The following is a 24046-nucleotide window of genomic DNA, read 5'->3' as shown; positions in this document are numbered from 1 at the left end:
AAAAAAGAAATGCAAGGTCTGGAAGACATTCTTTTCCAGAATAAGCCTGTTTTATCCACATTGAAATTTTGTTGATCAGTGTAAATAAAATGATTTGTTTAGCCAATTTCAAATTGATGTTCAACCCTTTATTTTCAAATTCTTTGTCACTATAAAAAAAGGTGTAAAAAGAGAGGTGTAAATATTCTTGTACATATGGGTTATTTTCCTCTTTCTTTGTTCAAATTGGTTATAGGATTAATAATGAATATCATTTGTGAATTGAAAGGTATAGACATTTAAGTAACTTTTTGAACTTAGTTCCAAATTCCTTTCCACTAGGCTAGACAAATTCACTGCTCCACTAATAGAGCATTAATGTGTCTTTTCCCTTCACCTACTCCAACATTTGTCATTTTCGTCATTTGTCAAATTTGTGAATCTGATGAGGTAGGATCACAAAAGTTTTTAATGTATATTTCTCTAATTATTAGTGATTTGGAACACTTCTATGTGACTATTTGTAGCTTATATATTTTTTTTGACAAGTAACTGTTAAAGCTCTTAAACTTCTATTGACTGGACAATGGTTCTTATTCTTATAAATGTTAATCAATTTCTCAGGTATCTTGAAAAAGAGAAACTTTTAGTTATTTTTCCCCAGGTACTTCCCTTGTAATCTTAGCTACACTGACTTCATTTGCCCATGATCTTTTATATTTTGTGTAACCAAATTTATTCATTTTATCTTTTGTGATCTTCTCTATCCATTGTCAGTCCATGAATTATTCCTCTATCCATAGATCTGGAAGATATTTCTACCTTACATCTTTAATTTGCTCATGATATGACTTTTCTATCTAAATCATGTATCTATTTGTTGCTTCTCTTGGTACATGGTGATGCAATCATAATTTCTTTCAGACTGCTTTCTAGTTTTCCCAATACTTTCTGTCAAATGGAGAATCTTTATCCCAGTTACTGGGAACTTTATGTTTATAGGTTATTAGGCTACAGTGTTCCTGTGCTTCAGTATGTTGTATATCTAAGCTGTTTCACAGATAGACTGCTCTATTTCTTAAACAGCTTTAAGCTATTTTGATGATATTATCACTAATGCAAATTGAGATCTAGTACTGCTTTGCCTCTTGTCATCCTACTTTTTTTCTCATTGTTTCTCTTAAAATTCTTGATCTTTTGTTATTCCATTAGAATACATTATTTTTTTTCCTGGCTCTATAATTTCTCCTTTTGTAGTATGATTGATATGATGATGAATAGTTAAATTAATTTAAGTAATAATGTCATTTTATTATATTAGTTTAGCCTATTAGCAATTATTATTTCTACAATTGTTTAGATGTGACTTTATTTTTTAAATTATATACATATATGTGTGTAAAAAGTTATAGTTATATTCTTAGATCTTTTATTATTTCTAGGAAGATAGACCCCCAAACATTTTACATATTCTTTAATTATTTTAAAAATAATTTCTTTCTGTTTATTCCTCATCTATCTTTTTCAATCTTTCCTTAATATTCTGTTTTTCTGCCTTTTCATTTTTTTTCTAATATTTTTAGTTGTGTCATGGAGTCAGTGATTCCTCTTTGGTCTCTGCTACTTTTCAGAGAGTCCATTGTTTGCAGGAGGATCACCATTTTCTTCTCTAAGCTATTTACTTTCCTTTCGTTTCTTTACTCTAAAGCTTTTACTTCACTTTTTCTCTTGTTTTGTTTCTTCCAAATATTCATGCAATCCAGGTGGAACCTTCCCCCATCCCTTTATTTCTCAGAATCTGAAAGACAACATATAAAGGGGAAGTGAAAGGAGCAGAGTATGAGTGAAGGTTTGAAAGTAGTTGGTTAGGATGAGGAGAACATTTACAGAATAAAATTAGGAATTAAGTAGAACATTGCTAAGCATCCTCTTGAAATAATGGTTTGGTCAGTCAGTTACCAATCAGTAAATCAGGGCTTCAAAGAAGGGGTTCCTTCAAGGTGGGAATGTACCTGCTGATATAGGAGTTTCCTCATCCAAGATTCCCTAATCAACAAAATCAGAGGTCCAGTCCCAGTCTTATATAGTTTCAAATTTAGAGGTATTATTTCAGAAACAACCACTTCAGTAAGTACTATGCACACACATATATGCATATGTGTCTCTGTACATACACAAAAACAAATATAAGTATATATGTGCATATATACACACACATATATGTATATAAACACGTGTAAGTCAAAATACTTTAAATGAATATGAATACATCAAAGATCCTTTGAAATAACTTCACAGATATCAAGGGTTATAGCCCACAGATTATTATATACACACATACACATATATACATGTGTGTTTACACACATATGTATATGTATATATACATATACATATACACCCATATACATAGGTGTGTATATATGCACACATACACACATAATGGGAGGACACACAAACTTTTTTATAAGAAAGAGATGGGTTACCACAGACAACTTGCAATACTAGAAGATATAGAATTTCATATATTGGCATTGGAATTTATTACTCTAGGAGGAGGTAGTAACAATTATAACTTCTTAAAGATTTTTTTCTTTCTTTAGTCAAGATTAAAATTAGTTCACTTCTTATTAGTACATGTCATCTGGGAATTATATAGAGATTTTCCAGGAAAACAATAAAAGTCAGTATGGAAGCCAATGTTTATTTAAAAATTGATCATAGATTAACCACAAAGCAGATTTTCTTATGTGGCTACAAAAACATTGTCTATTACTATTTTTCTTCTGTGTAATTTCTACAAAGTTAAAAATGTGTAATCACAGAGTTTTCCAAATATTATGTAAAACATCCACCCAAAGAATTATATATTGAAGTAAGCTCTTAGGGCATCTCTCCAGACAGTTTTTTAACCTCCAGAGAAAATAGCATTTGAAAAACTTCATCTTGATATCCACTGATGAGACACATTGCAGAAGTTATGGCATGGAAAACAGAATAATATAAAACATTCTGACACTGTTCAGAACAAAGGGGCATTTAGTAAAAACGCTCAAGAAAAAAAGCTCATTTTTGATTTCCAAGCTGTCATAGAAGGTAAACAAGAAGATTAAGTCACACTGGGCCAAGAGATTTGTTTCCAAGGTCAAGTCCACAGAGAACTGATGATAACACTGCTTGAATTGCTTCATCAGCTATTTACTTTTGGTTTAGAGGCATCTTGGTGTTATTTCCCTCATTTGTTCTCTCTGAATGTAACACTTGTCAGATCCAGGCAAAGTTTGTAGGTCACTACTTCTTTTCTATAAAAAACAAACAAACAAACAAAAAATCACAATGACTACAAGTACGTGATGGTCTATATGATACATTTCATTTGGATTATATGTTCTCTTTTACACTCAGATGTTTTCTAACATAATTTATTTTCTTTTCTCCTCAATCTTTTCTTCACCTTGACCTTATTTTACCCTCTTCATGTGACTACTTTCTCAGCTGTAATGTTCAAAAAGTGGATCTTTTCTTGAACCAGGAGATAAATAGTTTTCTTTAAAATGCATGCACATATATACACACCTTGTATACCTATCTTTCTTTACCCTTCTATATATTTCATTATCACTTCCTTGGTAAAATAAATTCATATAATTCAGTACAAGATTTGAAACAATGCTCTTAAGTTTAGGTCTTTGTCTGAAATGCAAGCATCTCCAGCCTTATTTTGAGTATCTCCTTTCCTATTTTTCTCCTGCTGGGGGTAGAAATTTTCTAATTAAAATAATTTGTCCAAAATTGCTAATGAGAAGTGAATAGAATCCTGGGATTGCTTGCTGATGCATTAATAGTTTTATTTTTTTTTCAAATTCAATGTACCAGTTAATTAGTTGTCTTTTCAGCTGAGGATAACTATCCTAATGGCATAAAACAATTTTTAAAAGTTGGCTATTTATCACTCTACAAAAAAAATTGTAGCAGGTTTCACATAAAAGACCAGAAAGGCACTAATGATAATGTATTATAAGTGTCAATGCACAAGAAGAAAACAATGATATACAGTAACAACAGCAGGGCTGACAATGGCCTCTATCTATTGTACCAGCAAGTCCCTCCAGAGAAAACAGTGAAACTAGATTCATAAGGGTGGGAAACTGGAAGCCTGGAGGCCACACATGGCCTTGTAGGTCCTTGGGTGTGGCCATTTGACTGAATCCAAGTTTTACAGAATAAATACTTTTATTTGGGGGATTTGTTCTGTGAAGTTTGAATTTAGTCAAAGGGCCAAACTTGAGGACCTAGAGGACCACATGTATCCTCAAGACCACATGTTCCCCACCACTGAATTAGAATGTTTTTCTCCTACTAGTCTATGGGCTACAAACCTTGAGTATTATAAATTAATTTATTTACAGATGGATAGATAGGTAGATAGATAGATAGATGATAGAGATAGAGACAGATACATATATAGATAGTTACAGTTATATATAATGTTATAGTTATGTAGTATATTTAATATATGTCATATACACACATGTACAGATGTATATACGTATTTGTATATATATGCATATATGTGTGTATGTGTATATATACACACAGAAACAGAGACAGAGAGAGTTTTTGAGAAGTTATTTCAAAGGGTCTATGATGAATTCATATTCATTTAAAGGATTATATTTTGATAATAATTTGCCTTTAAAATATGAATAATAATAATAATAGTGCCTCCTATGCGCCACATACTTTGCTAAGCACTTTACAAGTACTATAACATTTGATTCTCGTGACAACCTAAGAGGTAGGTATCTTGGGAGATAAGTGCCTTGGAAGGTAGATGCTGTTGTTATCCCCGTTTTACAGATAAGGAAACTGAGACAGACTTTATGTGACTTCCCCAGAGTGACACAACTAGTAAGCAACTGAGGTTGAATTTTAACTCAGGTCTTCCTGACTCCAGGCCTGCATGTTCTATCCACTGTACCGCATAGTTGAACAAGTTATACTAAGAATGACTTAGTATAATAAATTAGCAAACATACCATCTCTAAATTGAGTTACACTTATTGATATTTGAAACATATGTACATGCTAATGTAATTAATAAAATACTTCATTTAAAACTGTTCCTGAATTCATAGTAGCCTATCATCATATATTTTCTCATCAATGTAAATTAATGTTATGACATAATATCATGGGGAACTTTGCAAAATATTTTGATATTAAATTATCCTTGAAAAAGGTAAGTTTAGAGCTTGGAGCTCTTCTTAGAAGAGTTTAAAGAGGACCCTGCATACTCAAGTGGTAGCCAAAGGAAACCAGAGTCATTGAAAGATGTAAGAATGTGAGCAAAGAGTACCAGAGTGAGAGGTATAGAATGTAAGCATTTCTGAAGAATATCTAACGGTGATGGTAGAACACTAACCCATCATCTGGCCATTTAAAATCTGGATCCCTGCTTAAAGCAGGACTGAAGCCAAACTAAGAGGAGCTTAGGTTTGAAAGTAGAGCTCCTAAAAGATGCCCAGCCCACTTATGTCCTAGAATGTTGGCACCATGAGAACCAAAGGGAAGAAACTCCATGCTAGGCATTTTATCCTGGAATTCTGGCTCTACATTTGTCTGGATTCTAATAGTTGGAATTTTGAGTTCAGTCTGTTTGTATACCACAGTGTTTGGCATGACAGGGCTACTTTTCTCATCACTGTTGGTGCTCAGTTTCTCATCTTTCATTTATGGGAGTTTTGTGTACATTGTCTGGGGTAAAGGAATTCGATCCCTAGAGTGGGACTTATCTAGGACTTGCTCCAATCCCCACTAAATAACAGTTGCTTCCATAGAATCTTGATAAATCACTACCTCTCAGGAGGTAGCTCAGTGGAAAATTAACTATGTAAAAAATAAGATTGTAAAATATAAGATGGGTAGAATCCAGAAAAGTTTAGCCCAAAGTTACATAGACACTCTTTGACATTGCCTGAATAATGCTAAAAGTTGATGTGACATCCAACTTTTAGAAGATGAAAATAATAGCAGGGAAGGGTACATTATTCTTCTAATCTGATGAGACCCTCACACTGTATGAAGGCTGTTGTTAGCAGGACCCAGTATGAGCATCTGTATAAGGGTATAAATTAAGGGGCTTTGTTGTTTTTGAATCGTTTCAGCTATGTCCGACTTTTTGTGACCCCAGTTAGGTTTTTCTTGGAAAGGATACTGGAATGGTTTACCATTTCCTTCTGCAGTTTATTTTTATAGATGAGCAAACTGAGGCAAACAGGTTTACATGACTTGCCCAAGGTCACACAACTAGTAAGTACTTTGAACTCAAGTCTTCCTGACTCCAAGCCTAACACTCTATCCACTTGTCATCTACCTTCCCCAAATAAAAGGTAAAAAGAGCCAGATCAAACTGCAATTGCTTTGGGTCACGAAACCTTACTTATTGATGTTGTGAAATAATTTAATGATCTTAATAAAGCTATAATTAATACATTTATTGATTGAGCTAAGTCTGGAACCTGAGACTTTCCAGGTAAAATTCATTCCCCAGAACACAATGAGATTATCTTATTTCAATCTCTGGGAGAATGAGGTTTAGTTGTATAGCCACACTCATGCATGAGTGTATGTGTGTCATTCAGGGTCAGCAGTAAGTAGTGAATAAGTAGCCCAATCAAGTAGCATGTGTTGATTATTAATGATAACCAGGCAATAGGCAAGTATTTATTAAGGACTTACTGTGTGCCAAGAGCGACTAAGATACAATGGCAACAACCACACTTCTCATCCTCAAGCTTACATTCTATATAAGAAGGTAAGTAAGTCTATATAAAAATGCAAATAAATGGAAAAGGGAAAGTTTCAGCAGCTGGAGGGATCAGAAAAAACCTCGTGTACAAAGTGGCAAGAAGCTTAGCTCTCAGATCATGGTCTGAAACAGAGCACATCTGAGAACCCCACCTTCCTTCAAAGGGGAATTTGTTTGTTTGCTTCAGTGTTTGGAGTATGTTTGCAGTTAATCAGGACTTGATAAATCGATACTTGCATCCCCTACTCTTTGATTTTGCTCAGTTCCTGTAGTAGGCCTGTACCTGCCGACATGACTGATTTTTCTTCATCCACATCTACTGAATTTTCTTGTTATCTGAAAGGTCCTCAGTGATGTTGGTAAGTAAAGAGCTGCCTGATGCTGCTACTACTGGAAGTAATTACTTTCTGGATAAAATTCATATACCATGGATATCTCAAGCCTCTTTGACAATTGCATACCTTATTGAGTTAGTTAATAAAATGTTTCAAAGCATCTGAATGAATCTATATGTTCACCTATAAGAGCATTCAAAATATCCAATCTGACCCTTTACAAAACAAATCAAATAGGCCCAATCCCTATGACCTAAGAGTTAAAAGGGTAAAATGGACAGACAGCCTATATGTTGTCCATTGACAGAAACAAATTGTCCATATGTTTTACAAATGTCATACTCTGAAATATGGCCTTCCTAGTATGGAAAAGTGTTTTATGAGATCTTTGCAAAAGAAACTCACAATATATGCATGTTTTTTTTCCTAATATGAATTTCTTGTTTTCCTTCCATGTTCAGTGAATCCCCTAGGGTTCCCCTTTCAAGTGGAAATTGAAGCTTTCACAAGCAACCCAAGATGTAAGTCCCAAAGCATCCAAACAACAGAACTCTCTCTCTCTCTCTCTCTCTCTCTCTCTGTCTCTCTCTCTCTCTCTCTCTCTCTCTCTCTCTCTCTCTTTGCCTTTCTGTCTGTGGTTATTTTCACTGGTATCCTCTCTGTATCAGAAGAATAGACCATTATGAAATACTTCTAACAAAGATGCATCAGAGGGATTTATTTTTTTAACTACTAGTGTTAACCCCAGAGTTCTTCTGAAGGTGAATGTGTCTCTGGTCTAATATTTAATGATACTGATCATCTCCTCACTAAGCCTCCAAGTTCACCCACAGAATCAAAATGAACTCTTGAATTAATGACAATTAATGAGGCTTGGAAATGGCTTCTACTTACTTTAGGTTGATTGTATTGCTTCTTATAGCTATGAGAGACCAGTCTCCTGCATTGCCTATATCAAAAATATTTGAAAAGTGCATTTTTTTTTAACTTTGTTAGGAAATTGTGCTCTGTATGTCTGGAATAACAAAAACAAACCAGATGAGACAAATATTGTTCATTCAATATACATGATCTACCTTTATGCTCATGGACCAAGTAAATTATAAGAGTTAGATGATGATATATTGTGCATCAGAGTTGTGTTTTCTAGGCTTTGATGCTCTGAGATGTGCAATTGCTCACAGATCTAATTTTTATAAGGCTGTCAATCATCTGGACACTAATACTCTGGCAAATTTTTGACATTAGGTACATAAATCAATTAAAAAAATCATGGGGTTAAAAAAAACCTTCATGGAAATTAAAAGATATACCAAAAAAAATTCCAATAGTAAAGATCTATTTTACACAAATTAAATTGACTCATATTACCAAAACAATGCAGATGATTTGGAAAGTCTTTCTTTTTAACATTGCAGATTGATTTCAAGAATAAGATTTATTACCTAAAAAAGATATAGGAATGTTCAAAATGAAAAATGCAAAGAGAACTTGATTAAGAGAGAAAAATAATGATTGATCGACCCGTGTAAATTAAGCTGTGAATCTCTTGAAAAGAGAAAACTTTTAATATGACTAGCATCCCCTTAACTTTATTCTCTTAAGTTTTCCTTACTGAGTATTCCCAAGTCTTTGGAGAGTGATATTAAAATCTCTTTCTACCAGTATTCATGAAACAAATTTCACACTATCTGAACCAAGTGACATTGGAAGGACCTGGAAATAACCTTTAGTAATGAAGTTACAACAGAGTCAGCAGCATTAATGACACATTGAAATCCCATTATTTTAATGGAACTTTGTTGAAATATCATAGATATTAAAACGAAAAAATTCCTCTTCATTTTATAAACTCTTCTAGAGATTCATAAACTAAAGAAATAAGGATTTTAATATACACATATGTTTATATATATATATAATACATATGCCAAACATATTTACATAGAGGCAAACATGGGTGTCTTTATAAGTACATATTACACACACCCCTATGGATAAACACACACATATATAAATGTATATATGTCTGTATAACCACACAATTGCAAATCCATGAGTGATAAAAGATTTTCTTATATCTGCAAGATATTAAAAAATAACTAATAAAACTTTTTTTTCATTATATTGTCAATAACATTTATAAGAAAACATAACCATCAATTGGGGAATAGCTGAGCATGTGGTATGTGATTATGGTAGAATATTATTATACTATAAGAAATGATAAGCAGGATAGTCTCAGAAAAACCTGGAAAGACTTGCATGAGCTGATGTATAGTGAAATGTACTTTGTACAAAGTAACAGAAATATTGTAAGATGATCAGCTATGAATGACTTGGCTATTGGCAGCAATACTCTGAAGGACTTATTATGAAAAATGCTATCCATCCCCAGAGAAAATACTGATGGTGTCTGAATACAGACTGAAGCATACTTTTCTTTTTACTTTTTTTTATTTTTCTTGACATTTTTTTGTATGTTTTCTTTCACAACATGACTATTATGGATGTGTTTTGAATGACTACACATGAATAACCTATATTGAACTGCTTGCCTTATCAATGGGGGGGGGAGAATTTGGAACTGAAAGTTTTAAAAACAGATGCTAAAAATTATTTTTACATGTAACTGGGGAAAAGAAACCCCTTAAAAAGAAAGAAAACATGAACAAGACTTAATACAGATAATAAGAGAAGAAAAGGTTGAAATTTAAGTGGATGGATAGAATACCCCCACTCATGAGTCAGGGGTTCATTAAGGTATCATCAAAGTACCATATTTAGATACGATAAAAAACTCAGTCTATAAAGAATAGAGTAAAGTGAGTTTTAATGAGGAGAGAGGTAGAGTTTTGATGTTGGAAACTCAATGACATGGCAGGAAATAAAGTCTCTCTTGGAGAAGGGAGCAAATAGAAACTAGACATGTATATTCTGCTTCCCTTTGAGCCATTCAACACCAGCATTTTACATATTAGTGGACAGATTTTGCTACAGACCAAAAGAAATGTGGATCTTAAGATTGCAGATGAAGAGACTAGAATTTAAATGAGGAAAGTTAGCATTCAAAAAAAGTATTGGTTACTTTATGCTAAGTTCTATGTTAAGCTCTGGACTTGTCTTGTGATCAGAAAACCTGTAGTTGAGTAGGAGGAAGAGGTACCAGAAGAAGAATTTGTTCAGACGCCAGAAGAGGGAAGTCAGCTCCAGATCTTCATCTTAGCTATAAAAGGAGTCTGAGAGAAATTTAGTGGATATGGAAACTAGGTATAGGGTTGGACAGATACATAGAAATTGAAGGTAGTTAAATTATAGATATGGGGTGCTTAATTCAGGGAGAAAGTGGAAGCCAGAGGAGTATCAGTATTGGTTTAAGAAGAGGAAAAAGTCTTACATACATGAGCTGAATATAAGTGGTTGATTGGACAGCGTCAAGAACTATGCTTGGGGGATAGCTAGGTGGCACAATGGAGAGAGCACTGGCCCTGAAGTCAGGAGAACTTGATTTCAAATCTGGCCTTAGAGACCAAATACTTGACACTTACTAGCTGTGTGACCCTGGGCAAATCACTTAACCCCAATTGCCAAAAAAAAAAAAAAAGAACTATGTTTGGTAGTGGAAGGAGAGAGAGAGAGAGAGAGAGAGAGAGAGAGAGAGAGAGAGAGAGAGAGAGAGAGAGAGAGAGAGAGAGAGAGAGAGAGAGAGATCTGGATTAACCTTTATAGTATTCAGAAATGGAGGTGGTTAAGGGAAGAAATCCTGTTACTTGCTAGTATTAAGAAAAGGATGAGAAAGCAGTTAATGTTTCTTGATAAACATATTGTCTTTAAACTTAATCCCCAAATTTAATAAAATATATGAAAAATTACTAACATTTTTCCATGTCTGGGAAGGCTTATGGTTTTATTGGCCCAGTCCTAGCACCTTCCAGATAAGAAGAAACTCTCTTTATCAATACAGGATCTAACCTGTTTTGCAACTCCTTAATGGTCTTAATGAGTTGTCCAGTAAACTGTTTGCTTATGAGGCTTTTGTAGAGTCAAACAGACAGCATGCACTAGAAATGGAATTTGAACCCAGGTCATCCTTACTCCAAAATTGGTTCTCCATCCACACCTCCATTATGCCTCTTAATTAAAGAGATACCAATTAGATCAGATCTAGTGCATACTGTCTGTTTGACTCTAGAGTCAGACCACCTTCTCTGGGCAGGGTAATATTTTTTTCCCAATAAACACTACTACACCTATTATGTATGAAGCATTGTCCTTGGCACTGTGAGGAATAAGAGATTATTTTAGATATGAAGAAATTTATAAACCAGTAATTCAAAATTAACAGCCATAATTTGTTTATACCACATCAAGATGAGAAACAAATGATATTTTAGTATCTCTGATGATAATTCAAGAAGTAGAAATACCACAGTTGATGGCTATCACCTAATATAACCAGAAAAGTTTAAGAAAAATGATTCAAGTGGGCATACATAAAAAAATCACTAATGTAATTATAAAAGCATTTATAGGGTACTTTAGGCTTTGTGAATCACTTTAGAAATAATCTCTCATTTGACCCTCACAATAACCCTTTGAGGTTGGTGCTGCTATTATTCAATTTTACTGATGTGGAAAGACTGAAAACAGAGGTTAAGTGACTTACCCAGGATCATACAACTAGTAAGTATCTGAGGCCAGATTTGAACTAAGATGTTCCTGACTACAGACACAGTATTCTATCTACTGTCCCACTTACCATTTTCATTATCATTTATCCTACCATGGGTAGCATAAATGTAAATATCACTACAAAAACATCTATGAAATTAAATTCTGCTCACTTTTTGGTAGTAGGAAACAACTAGGAATGAAACAGATGTCCATTATTTGAGGGCATGACTAAACACAAAATTGTGGTGTGTAGATATAATGGAATTACTGCATCATAAGAAATGATTATTATTAAGAACAGAGAGGATTAGAAGAAATGAACTGATACAAAGCAAAGTAAGCTGAACCTGAAAACAATATACAAAGTGATTATTCTAACATAAATGGAAAGAAAAACAACAATAAAAACTGATAGCTATGTAATTATTATGATCAAGTGTGGTTCTGAAAAAGGATTGAGAATATTCATGGATGTCTTGGGTATGAAATATTTCATAAAATTAGTTTATATAGTTGTTAGCTTTGCTTAATCACTTATTTTATATTTCTCTTTATTTTATTTCCTTTGTTACAAGATAGTTTTTCTTAGTGGGGAAGAGTGAAAGAGATATTTAGAAATGAATGATTGAATGAATAAAAAAAATATTTACTAAGTGTTTACTATGTAAAAAGCACTGTGCTAAGTACTGAGAATACAAATAGAAAAGTAAGCCATTCTTTGCTGTAAATGAGCATTACATTACTATTATACTTTAATGGGGGAGGAGGGGAGGGATATATAAAAGTTTTCAGCTGAAAGTCAAACAGAAAAGTCACATGGTCTTTAGAGTGCCTTGGTAAAGTATATGGTAATGAACTTTTTTCAACACAATTTCCACTGATAGAAGGATATGAGTTTTTAATGTTATAATACTTCATGATGCAAAGGACTTTGGTGGCAAGATCTGTACCACCACCCCACCACATTCAGTAACAATGGCAGCAGCACTCATAGAAAAAGCTGCCAGATTAAATCTTCATTGGGGCAGCTAGGTGGTGCAGTGGATAGAGCACTGGCCCTGGAGTCAGAAGGACCTGAGTTCAAATCCAGCCTCAGACACATAACACTTACTAGCTGTGTGATCCTGGGCAAGTCACTTAACCTCATTACCTAACCAAACAAACAAACAGATTAAATTTTCATAGGTATTGCTCTCCAGGATGATGATGGTGAAGGCTAAGTGAGTAACAGAACCGGTAGTCTGGAAGGGGGTAGGGTATATCCTGTTATTCTCAAAGTTCTATCCAGGACTCAGAGGAGCTAAGGCTATTGAGGTAGTCTGGAAACAAACTGCCTCCTATCTTTCCCTCAAAGTGCCTTGCTGAAGGTGATAAACTCTCATTATTTTTTTTTTAATTTGATTCTTCTTGCAAAGTTATTTTACCTAAAGTTAAAAGGTGATGTATGGAATAGGATCAGCAAACCAGTATTGTGAAATAAGTAATAGATGTTTGAAGAATGATTTAAAATTTTCTCAAAAGTGTGCTCAAGGTATGGTGTGTGGACACCTGGGGGTCCCTGAGACACTTTCAGTAGGTCTATGAGGTCAAAACTATTTTCATGATAATACTAAGACAATATTTGCCTATTAAAATCATCCTCCTTTTTTTTTAACTACATATGTGTGAGGCTGTATTTTCTTCATATTCTCTAACTAAAACAACATATTGCAATAGAGTGAATGGAGTCAGATATGAGAATTTAACTGTCTTCTATTAAAACAAACATTAAAGAGACATGCAAATGGTTTATTTTGACAATTTTTTCTAGAGAAATATATTGCTATTTTAGTGAATTTATTGCATATGTTAATATATAATGGGTTTATTATCATTCTTAATGAATTGCTATATATTTAAAGTATATCTAATTTAATTTCTAATATGGTAAATATTGATAGATATAGTCCACATAAACAAAAGCCTTTTGAGCTCCTCAATCATTTTTAAAAGGTAAAGATGTTTGGGAACCAAAAGATTGAGAACTCTTGATTTAAAGAAATATAACACTATAAAAGTTCAGAATTGAAATAGATGTTAGATATCAATCACCTAATTCACAATTTCTGTTTTTTTTTTTGTTTTGTTTTGTTTTTTGTTTTGTTTTTGTTTTTTCTAGCGAGGCAATCAGGGTTAAGTGACTTGCCCAAGGTCACACAGCTAGTATGTGTCAAGTGTTTGATCTGAGGCCGGATTTGAATTTAGGTCCTTCTGTCTTCAGGGCCAGTGCTCTATCCACTGTGTCACCTAGCTGCCCCTGTTTTTGTTTGTTTGTTTTTTTTTTTGGTTAGGCAATGGGGGTTAAGTGACTTGTCCACGGTCACATAGCTAGTAAGTGTTATGTGTCTGAGACTGGATTTGAACTCATGTCCTCCTGACTCCAGGGCCAGTGCTCTATCCACTGTGCCAACTAGCTGCCCCAAATTTCCATTTTTTTAGACAACAAAATTGAAGCCCTAAATCTGCAACTGCTAAATTAACAAAAGTGGGAAAATATTTTAGAAAATTTCTGATCAAAATGGCATACAGCAAATGGCTACTAAGAAACAAAAGCACTTCAAAAGACCTATGATTTTATTAATGTACATATTCCTTTAACTGATAAAAATAAGTGCTTCTCCTTAGCTTAATAGATGGTCTTGACTTGATGGCACCAAAGGATCCATTAGCAAGTGGTACAATCTTCTCATAATGAGATTGTCCTTTTTCTTTATATTGGTTCTTAAAAGACAGGCACACAATGACAGATACCACTATGTGGTATCCAATCATTTTGACTGGATCATCAGATGAGGCAAGAGTAGGAACATGAATTTTAAATTGTAAAGGAGGTGAAGAGCAGTGTTAGGAACACAGGTTTTTGTGGTTCATCACTTGTTACCTTTAGCATACTTTATTAGTAGTATGCTTATTTTCTGATTTATTTTCTTATTTTCTGATCACTGAGAATCACTAAAAAAATTAAAAAAAAAGCAATTCAATACATTTATCACCATTGATTTCATACATGACAACCCTAGGGCTTAGGTTGCTTAATTATTTCCACAATACCTCAAAAGCCAGATAAATGATTTCCACTGCTTCATTCCTATCTAGTCTCATTGTCCCTTTCTCAAAGAAATGAATCTCATTGATTAAGTATGACCTACCTATCTCCCTCTGTCCTCTGGGAGCATTCAGAAGTCAATATTTCTGATGTTAAATAATTTTTATTTATTTATCTGATGTTATATGTGGTTAGAGGTAAGGTAAAACTAGGTTGCTTTTTGACAGGGTTTATTTGAGAAGCCATTAAAAATATTAGAAAAGTACTTTCTTGGTTTCTGGACAGAATAATTTCTCAGATCTTTCTAATGAATATGCTAATTACTTCAGTGTGGAAAAATAAATGTGAGAGCTTTATCTAAGGAAAAGCATATAGATCTGGAGATCAAGAGCTGCGTTTTAGTCTCAAGTCTTTTATTTTTCCTCATGCTATTCTTGTTTATTTTTAATTAATTAATTTTTAGTTTTCAACATTCACTTCCATAAGATTTTGAGTTTTAAATTTCTCCCCCTTACACTCCCCCCCCCAAGATGGCATACAATCTGATATAGGCTCTATGTACACATTCATGTTAAGCATATTTTAAAGAACAATTAGAACTAATTAAATTAAATTAAATTAAAGAACAATTAGAACTAATGGGAGGAACCATGGAAATGAAGAATAAAACAAAACAACAAAGGAAAAGGAAAGCAAATAGTATGCTTCCATCTGCATTCAGACTCCATATTTCTTTCTCTGGGTGTGGATAGCAAATTCCATCATGATTTTTTTGCAGTTGTCTTAGATTCTTGCATTGCTGTGAAAAGCCAAGTCTATCAAAGTCAGTCATCCCATAATGTCGCTGTTATTATGTATAATGTTCTCCTGGTTCTGCTCATTTCACTCTGTTTCAGTTCATGTAAGTCTTTCCAAGTTTTTCTGAAGTCTGCCTGCTCATCATTTCTTATAGCACAGTAGCATTCCATTATATTCATATACCACAACTTGTTCAGCCATTCCCCAATTGATGAGCATCCCCTCAATTTCCAATTCTTTGCCACCACAAAAAAAGAGCTGCTATAAATATTTTTTGTACATGTGGGTCCTTTCCCCATTTTTGTGATTACGTACCTAGAAGTGGTATTGCTGGGTCAAAGGCTTTGCACAATCTTATAGCCCTTTGGGCTTCGTTCCACATTTCTCTCCAAAATGGTTGGATCATTTCACAACTCCACCAAACTCAGGTCCTCCTGATTCCCGTGCTAGTACTCTATCCACTATACCACCTAGCTGTCCCCTTCCCCCCAATCGTGTTATTAATTAATCAATCATACAATCAATCAGCAAACAGTTGTGAAACCTCTACAGTATAGCATATGCTCTACTAGGGTGCATGGTGAAAGAGACAAAATGAAATTGTCCCTGCCTTGAAGGATCTTACCTTCTTTAGCATATGCAGACGAAATATATGCTCTTGACATGTACAAGTATGTACTGAAATATATACAAATAAATATGAGTCAATTATCAGCTAAATGGTCTTTTGCAAGTCACAACCTCTCATGTTCCATTTCTCTATGACTTATGGAAGGGTTTGAGGAAATAATGTCTGAAATCCCTTTGAACTCCAAATTTATAGGAATGCATCTGTTTGTACAACCTCTTTCACTAGAAATTTCTAAAACTCTTTCATTTAATACTTACTTATTACTTACTAATTACTTATTACTTACTAATAATCTTCACCTGCTTTCATATAAATAACATAATTTGTTTATTTACTCTAGACTTTGTTATCTCCATTTTCTAAAACTCCAACAAATATATATTCCATGCCACATGATTTAGTCCTTTAATAAGTGGTAGAATATATCATTATTTGATATATTCTTGACTTTCAGAAAGATTAAATCATAGAATTTTAGATTTGAAAGAATCTCAGTGACCATTATCATATACATGACAAGATGTCAACCAACGTTTCTCTGAACACCTCCAGTAAGAGGGGACTCACTATGTTCTGAGATAGCCAACCTATTTTTAGTTAGTACTAATTGATAGGGAGCCTTTCTTGAAATCATCTGCTGCTCTTGCATCCTAGTTTTGCCCATTGAGATTGAACAGAATTTTGCCCATTGACATTACAGACTTCCAAGTACTTCCAAGCACTACTTCAATAGAGCTATCATGATCTTACCTAGACCTTCTATTTCCAGTTCAAACAGCACACACTTTAATAGATCCTCGTAGAATCTGACCTCAAGACCTTGGTCATTCTGGCTGCCTTCTTCTAGATTTTTGTTAACCTGTCAATTCCCTGGCTAAGATTTAATGCCCCAAACTAAACACAAAATACCATAGTGATCTGAACAGACCAGAATTCAGGAGGAGGACTTGCTTATTCCTGGAAGTTATGCCTCTTTTAATGCAATCCAAGATTGAATTTATTTGTTTGTTTCCCCTTTTAGCTGCCATCTCAAACGTTTAACAACTCTGAATTAACCATGCACTAAAACCCTTAAGACATTTTTTTCAGAGAAATATCTGTCTTACACCATTGCCTTCATTTTATTTTGAGAGGAAGGTGCTTGAGGGTAGGAGATGACAGTTTTATTAGGCTTGATTATGCTTTATGAAAGGAAACAGCTTAGATAGCTACTACTTGATTGTGAACTGCCCACTTTTGGTAGGTTATATGTAGTACTGGATAATCATTTGAAAAACCTTCAGAAGCAGAAATCAAAACTGTCAGCATGAAGTAGTATGTTAAGTATTATGTTGGTATTTAGAAATGGGGGCATAAAATTGTATTTGTGGTGTCCTATTTTTCAGAACAAAATAGATTGCTTTATCAATTAATTAATATTTACCAATGTTAGAAGCTGAGGATATAAATTCAAAGAGTAACAGTCTTTGCCTTCAGAGAGCTTATATTTTATCAGGGGAGACAACATGTGTATATATGGACACAGACACAGACATTTAGCTATGGGAAAAACATATACAAAATAGATCTAAAATAACTGGATGTGGGGGAGGGGCACTATAAATACAAGGGGTCAGGAAAGACTTCATGTACAAGGTAGTGTTTTCCTTTTTCTTTAAAAGAGATGAAAATGGAATCTTCAGAGGTTGAGAGAAATGAATATATGTGGTAACTGATTGAATATGTGAAATGAAGTATAGTGAGAATTTGAGGATGACACCAAATCTTTTCAACAGTAGGAAGATGCATGCACTCTCCATAAAAATCGGAAATTAGGAAGAGAGGTATATTTAAGCGGAGGGAAAGACAATGAATTCTGTAGAATTTGTATACTTTGTAGATTTCTAGTTCTTAATGTCCCATAGGAAATTATTGATAAGAGACTGGAGCTCATGTGAGAGACTAGAGCTAAGGATATAGATCTAGGAGTCACCTAAATAGAGAAAATAATTAAACCCTTAACTAACATATAAAAAAGAACCCTGCAAACAGAGATAGTACTAGGTCACGTTATAGATGGAATCAATTAAGTTCAGTGATCGGTTGTCAGTGTATCTTTTCAATGATAAAATAAAGAAAAAAAGAAAAATAAGTTAACCATCAAGTTTCTCTTGTGTTTCTCTTCAGTATATTCTGGAGACATGGCCAGACAAACAGAATATGGAGAAAAATATCAAGAAATCTAATCCTTAGCTTCTAGGCAAGTTTTGATAAAGTATTAAAAATCAATGGAAATTTTATGAGGAAGCTGCCAAAGATGCAGAAAATATTTTTTTCTTCTTAGGCTACCCTTAAGCAGTCTTTGTAGAGGAAAAGACTCAGTAATTCAGTTTTTCAGTAGTCTTAGGCTAGAGGTAATAGGCCTTAATCTGTGATCAATAAATCTAGATTGTTTCGAATGTCTGTTTGTTCATTTAGTTGTCATTTATTCACCAAGTATTTGTCAGTGTTTACTTTTTTAATAGCTCTGTGTTAGGAATTGAAGGCAACCAAGTGGTACAGTAGATAGAGTGTTGGGTCTAAAGTCAGGAAGACCTGAGTACGAATCTAGTCTCAGGCACCAGCTGTGTGATATTCAGCAAGTCACTTCTGATTCAGTTTCCTCAACTATAAAATACAGATGATAGTGGCACCTATATCACAATGTTGTTGTGAGGATCAAATGTGATAATATTTATAAAGTACTTAGTATAGTGCCTGGAACAGTAAATACTTAATAAATAGTTCCTCCCTTCCTTCCTTTTTTTTTGTTCTGTTCCTTCATAGAGATTTTAGTAAAAGCATTTCAAGTTTTTTTTTCCTGAAATTTTATTGTTATCCTTCATTTGAGATTTGCATTATCTTAATTCAGCTTCTTCTATCCCAGATTCCCAGACACTAGTTAATGTTTATATCAATTCTTGGTTTATTTTAAAAAACTGTTGCCTTCTCTGTTTTAAAACAAAGGTCGAAAATGAGCTAATAAATGAAAATGAAAATCCTTTGGTTGAAGTCATATGAAAGAGGGGAAAAGTAAATAAGAGCTCTGGCTTTATCAGCCATCTACACATTGATAAAGACATATTCACTCACTTTTCTACAGTTAAAATATCTTGTCTCACTTGATTTTCCTCTAATCTTATTTCAGATGGAAATAGGTGTGATTGTTCAGAAATAAAGATAACCACATTTCTAAGTCACATGAGCAACAAGTTAGTAAATTAGACATTTTATTTAATGTCACAAACCTCTCCAAAATGGATTTTGTTCACAAAAGAAAAGGTAACTTCAGCTATCTCCATGGTCTAAATCACTTAAAATCCAGATGAAAGTAAAAATAAACAGAATTTGCAATCATTGACCCTGAGCTCACTTAAGACTCTTATCTCCCACATTCTTTTTTTTTTTTTGTTAGGCAGCAGGGTTAAGTGACTTGCCCAGAGTCACACAGCTAGTGAATGTTATGTGTCTGAGGCCGAATTTGAACTCAGGTCCTCCTGACTTCAGGAGCAGTGCTCTATCCACTGCACTACCTAGCTGTCCCTATCTCCCACATTATTGACAACCATGCTATCTTAGCAGACCCAAGGATGCAGGACAAGTAAAAATCAAAACTCATCCTTGCATCCCAGTCCCCTCTGCCTCTTCCCAGAACTGTGGAGATCCTGACTCTAAACCGTGGAAGCTCACACAGACCTCCACAGCCAGTTTAGCCACAGTCTTTTAGGACCATTAAGGCTTTCAGGTGCTATTATAATCCAGGAGTACCAGTGCTGCAAAGCCTGAACTGGAGGTTCTAGGGAAAACAGGCTCTGAACTAACTGACTGTGCCAGGCAAGAGAACTGAGGAGCAGAGAGGGTGTGGAACAGGTCACCAGGGCAAAACAGTGTGTGAGGGGGGATTTGGAGGATGGGCTGTCTAGCACTCCACCACATCTGAGGGAAAGTCTGGGGCCAATTCTCATTATTCACAAGTCATCTGGGGCAAAGACATAAGCGGGAGAGTGGAGAATTGCCCAATGTGGGAAGAGGCTGAAACCCTTTGGTATCCGGACCCTGAAGAATCCAAAATCAGAGGAAAGGGAGTCAGGCAGTGAGTAATTAGAAAAATAAAGGGGATGGAGTGGGAATTGAAATTACCAAAGATTTCATCAAAAAGGAAATGCAAAGACTTTGGATATAAATGGATAAATCAATAAGAAAAACTGTAACAACAGGAGGAAATATGGCATCCAGATCTAGTTAATGAATCCAAGCATTTATGAATAAATATTTCAAAATCAAGAAAAAAAAATATCCCAGTGCTTGAGGAAACATAGGACCCTGTGCAATGGAAATAAAACATGCTATTTCTGAGTGGTTTAAAGAAGAAATGAGAATTATGAAATCAGAATTTATCTCTTACACAGCAAAAAATCAGAGTAGAAATGGCTTGGATCTGCTAGTACAAACTTGTTTCCGGTCACATGGAGATGGGCAAAAGGTTCTAAGTGAGCTCAGGGTGATTGAGTTTCAGTTCCTGGTTTTGTTTGGTTTTTTAAAACATTCTTTTGGATTCTGATTGTCCTAGAATGAACAGGATAGAAAAAGTTGAATCTGCTTGAGTCTGCAAGGTAAGCTTCACCAAAGAAACTAAAGAGAGAACAATAGACTGTCAATACAAATACACAGATGTAAAGGGCAACATAGAAAAAGAGAAACAAACAATAAAAAAAAACATTGAAAGAAAATATGCTCACCACGCACAAAACACTTATTGAACTTAGGATGCATGGAGACAAACTAGGGTTCGTATGTTTCCCAGAAAAATCTCACAAGCCAAAACAAAACAAAAACAAAAACAAAACAAAAACACAAACCAAAACAAAAACCTTAACACCACAATGAAGAAAATAATAGAAAGAACTGTCCAGAATTTCTAAATATAGAAAATGAAATTCTGATAGAAAGAACCTATTGTTATAAATTCACAGATATGTAATGGTTAAATTTAAAAATTCAATTCAGAAAGAACAAATTCTGTAAGTTTTTTAGGAAAAAGGAAATGACATTTGAATAATACAAGAGTTTTCCACTAGAAAAAGAGAAGGAAATGCAATATTGTGTTCTAAAGAGCAGAAAAGCAAAAGATCTCAAGATGCAGCCCAGCATGTCTTATCCAGCAAATCTCATCTTAACCACGTAAGGCAAAAGATGGACCTTTAATAATAAGGAAGAGTTTGAAACATTCCAAGAAAGGAAATCAGAATTGAAGAAATTGTTTGCCTCTCATACACCCTAAACAAGAGAAATGAAGGAGAAACAAATAAATGCAACAGGTCAGGACAGTAACATCAACAGAGTGACAATAGAAAGACCAGTAAGAGACTTCTTTCTATATGTACACAAGGAGACAGAGATAAAAGGCAGAAGTTTGTTAGATGTAACTATGAAGAGATAGACAAGGGTGACAAGAACAAGATGATAGCCCTGGCTACAGGTAAATGCTTCTTTCATGGGATTGTATTCAACATGAGAGGTAACATAGAAGAAAAAGAGGTAACCAGTGATATTCTGGGGCTAGCAATGGGAAAGGTGACTTTTGTGGTCTTAAAAATAGAAAAGCTTTCAGGGGAATGAGTGAAGAAGAAGGGTAAAAGATTAATAGGTGTGAGAGGGAGAGAAGGAGGCTTTACTTTGGATGTGGGAGGGAGTTCCACTGAAGAATGCTCCAATGAATACAGAGATAAGAAAACCTAATATTGGATTAAGCCTGGGGGATTTGGTGCTTGAAAAGTCTACTTGTCCTAAGAAGGATAGAGTTAGAATCCCTGGGGAAACTGGTCCCAGGAAAAGAGGGTGAACATGGACAAAAGCAGGGGGTTTCCAGGCAAATGTAGAAAAAAAAAGTCGAAGTCGAGAAGTGGGGCCATAGATCTGTGGTGGGCTTCAAAGTCAGGGATATAGTGGGGAAGGGATCCTCCTATGGGTCAACCTCTTCTCTGACTCCTACAATAATTAGCATGTTGTAGAAGTGAGACACAATGGAAAAGAAGAGTCCATGAAGAAAACCTTACAAGGCAGTGGCTGAAAGAATCTAGAGTGGAGAACCTAGAATGCATACCTTGGAAGCTTTGCTTGTAGAATACAAAGAAAAGAGAAAGACCTGATAATTATAGGAGTCATGGATCAGAGAATGAGTGAAAAAGAAAAAGAATATTAATAATGAAAAGTCATAGAATATGTTTTAGAAAAGGGAGAGCAAAAATGATATTTAAAAAGTAAGGAACAAGGGGGCAGCTAGGTGGCACAGTGGCCTTGGAGACAGGATGACCTGAGTTCAAATCCAGTCTCAGACACTCGACACTTACTAGCTGAGTGACCCTAGGCAAGTCATTTAACCCCTATTGCCTCATTTAAAAAAAAAACTGATGAAATAGAACTAACTGAATGAGAGGGGAATATCAAATGAAAAGAGAGGATCTGAGGTGAAGGAAAGAGACCTACAGAGAACAGCACCACCCTAAAAAAGAGAGTAAAATAACTGAAGGAACATAATACTGTATTTAGAGGAGAAGTGGGGACCTGACATTGAAAAGCATAAGTATAAACAAAATTAATGCATCTAGGTATAGAAAAGAAGTTGTCAAATAGGAAAAAAGAATCTTTGTTTCATATTTCTTTGATAAGCGTTTGATAATATAATATATACATTCATACATGTATACATACATATATATATGGAGAGAGACACACACTTACGTAAATACATGTATGTGTATGTATGAATAGCAGCCAATCCTGAATAGATAAATTAGATAAATGTTCAAAGGACATGAAGAAATCATTATCAAAAGAACTACAAAATTTTCACAACCATATGAAAAAATTCTCCAAATACAGAAGAAATGCAAATCAAAACAACACTGAGGTTTTATTTCATATTCTGTAATTTGGCAAAAGTGATAAGAAACGGCAAGATTCAATGTTGAAAAACTTGCGGAAAGACAGGGTGCGCTGATACATTGTGGATGGAGCTGTGAAATTATAAAACATGGAAAGAAATTTGGAATTATTTAAATAAAATTACTAAAATGCCAACATCCTTTTAATCAGAGACTCTATTGTTGTTGTTCAGTTCTGTCAAACTCTTTGTAACCCCATGGACCATAGCACAATAGTACTTTCCTTGGGGATTTCTTGGCAAAGATAGTGGAATAGTTTGCCATTTCCTTCTCCAATGGATTAAGGAAAACAGAGGTTAAGTAGCTTGCTCAGTCACATAGCTAAGAAGTGTCTGAGGCAGGATTTGAATTCAGGTTTTCCTGACTCCAGGCCCAGTGCTCCATCCACTGTGCTACTTAGCTACCCCACAGACTTCATTACTAAGCTTATTAGAAAAAATGTACAAAATAGTTAAAGCAGCACTTTTTGTGATAGCTAAGAATTGAAAACAAAGTAGATTCCTATCATTTGGGGAATGGCTTAACAAATTGTAGTGTATGAATGTAATGAATGTGATTACTTTGAATTATTACATCAAATATAAGAAGTTATACGTGTGATGAATACATTTTCAGTCATTTTTCTGTTGCTTTCCATTCTTCGTGATCCCACTTGTGGTTTTCTTGGCAAAGATACTGGAGTGATTTGCCATTTTCTTTTCCAGCTCATTTTATGGATGAGGAAACTGAGGTAAACAGAGTGAAATGACTTGTCCAGGGTCACATAGCTAG

The sequence above is a fragment of the Vombatus ursinus genome, unplaced genomic scaffold, assembly GCF_900497805.2.
Source record: "Vombatus ursinus unplaced genomic scaffold, bare-nosed wombat genome assembly UNPS02014802.1, whole genome shotgun sequence".
NCBI lineage: Eukaryota > Metazoa > Chordata > Mammalia > Diprotodontia > Vombatidae > Vombatus > Vombatus ursinus.
The sequence above is the reverse complement of the archived record's forward strand: the minus strand, read 5'-3'. Positions refer to the sequence as shown.